Here is a 2,133-nt window from a genome sequence, read left to right on the forward strand (position 1 = left end):
GCAGTATTCCTCTGGGAGAGCTGGAGAAGTGCGGCAGTGCTTCCAGTTGTGGCGGGTGGTTTAGGATCTCTGAGCTGTGGTTACGACAGGATCTTTTCCAGTGCACAGTAATCCTCAGCCCATCTACCCAGTGATTAACGTGATCGGGAGTGTTTTGGGAATCTGACAGCATCTGAGTGTTGGCTGAGTGAAACTGGTGTGTGGCTTCATGTGGTGGTGCTGTGCGGAGGGGAAATGGACTAAGTGTCCCAAAATGTTCATGATGCGAAAAAGTCACTGAGAGTCCCCGGATTAGACTTTTTTGGCGCTTTTGGGGCCCTTTGACGTTCAGCTTTGGTTTGATGGTTGAAGTGAGTAAAAACTTCAGATTGTTTTTGAATGTGGCCAGAGACCTATCTGGTTCCTTGAGGAATAGGAGACAGTCCCTGGGCTCCTCTAATTTGTGCTGCCTGGTAGCTGAGATATGTGGCCCATCGGGATGGGCCTCCAGCCCCACCCTCAGGCTCTGCCTGCTGGAGATGGCCTAGGGATGGATGCCTGCCCAAACCTGGGTCTTTACCCTTTTGGGTGCTCCATCAGTAATGAAATAATAATTAAAGAAAAAACTTCACAAGGTAAAATTAAATGCCAAATAAAAAGAAGTCACTTAAAAGAAACCTGTCCTGAAAAACATCTGTGCATGAGGTGAATAGGTTAATTGTTTTTTGATATGCAAAACATAAAGTGTTTATGTTTGCTATAGCAGAACAAGAGATGAATTTTTGAGGAGGATTATGAATTAGCTTGTTCTCTCTTATGGAATATTTTTGTCACTTCATTTCAAACATATCATGTTTCCTATATTATTATTCCATTTACTAATTATCCAGTTTGTGTCTAATCAACATAATTGAAAATTGACATTGTTTGATTTTTTTTTTTTTTCTTTGAACTAAGTGTAGCTAATGCAATAGCATGTTTCATGCTGGTATTTATTTCAGACGACTGTTGCTCATCCTTGTGTTTTCATCTTTTTTTATACTTGCCTTTTTCAAGGGGCTTTTAGAGGAATATGCTTGCAGGGTACCTGCCAGGGTAGTAAGCCAGAAGGAATTCTATGCAGAAAGCAGAAAAAGCTGGGACTGGGGACAATTGTTAAACTAATTCTGAAGTTGAGGTATTAATAGAAAGCTTTTATTTCTGTTGCATATGAAGCCTTTGTTATTTCAGTATTAAAGCACAAGGTAATGTGGTTATATAATTTTGCTTTACATGAGGTATTTTAAGGCATATTTTAACAGTTCTATTTACAGGTCAGTGGCTGTCCCTTGTCTGTGCCCAAACCACTTTCAGCAAGTTGTGTCACCACCGGCAAAGTTACATAAGTCTGCAGTGAAAGTTGTTCACTCTTTCTGCCTGTGCGTGTGCCAGAGCACACCACGTCACCCCTCCTCTCCTTTTGGTCTATTTAGGGGAGCTCTGATGCCAACTTACAAAAAAGTGGAAGGAAGCAGGGAAACATTACTTACTTGACTTGAGTCACAGTTCGAGATTCCTGTGTGCAGTCCGAACTCTGTATTGTTGGATGTGCTCTAATGGTCTTCCTGAACAGCCCCAATATTTTTTGATAGATTCTGTCGTCTGCTGTTGGACGCGGGCACACCCTGTGATGGTGGGAGTGAGGGTGGGGGTTGTGTCCCAGCGGGATGTGCTGAAAGCTTTAATGGCAATGAATTCTCCACCACCATGTGGAACATGACAAGAGCATAACTTTTGCTGCCTTTCAAAGCAGGCGTTGCTTTGGCACCTTCTGTGCTTGGTTCATGCGTGACCTTCTGACGCAAGAAATGTCTGTGGTTGGGGAAACCACAGTGGGCAGCCCAGTAGGCACATTTACCTGGTGTGTCTGGTTTTGTGCAGTAGGGATGTGGGCCCTCACTCATGTTGGACAGTCAGGGTGGGGTCTGCCCACAGCAGATAGTGGTTCAGGAGAGCTGAGCTCTAGGGACAGCAGAAGAGAGTGGTCCTGCTTTCAATTTTGCAAGTCAGAGTCTCTGAAAGCCAGGCTCCGTGTTGCTGCCGCCATGTGGCAGATTGTTCTTCTCTCCCACCCTTCAAACATGATCAATAGGAATTAGCCTGTGGCTGCCAGGG

At 44.4% G+C, this 2,133-nt stretch overlaps 1 protein-coding gene across 4 annotated transcripts in view; it reads left to right on the top strand.

Moving 5' to 3' along the window:
• CTBP1 (C-terminal binding protein 1) overlaps positions 1 to 2,133 on the top strand; it is a 232,606-nt gene that overhangs the window by 169,733 nt on the left and 60,740 nt on the right. The window lies entirely within an intron of this gene.

Source organism: Corvus brachyrhynchos, unplaced genomic scaffold, assembly GCF_000691975.1.
Source record: "Corvus brachyrhynchos isolate BGI_N302 unplaced genomic scaffold, ASM69197v1 scaffold80, whole genome shotgun sequence".
Taxonomy (NCBI): domain Eukaryota; kingdom Metazoa; phylum Chordata; class Aves; order Passeriformes; family Corvidae; genus Corvus; species Corvus brachyrhynchos.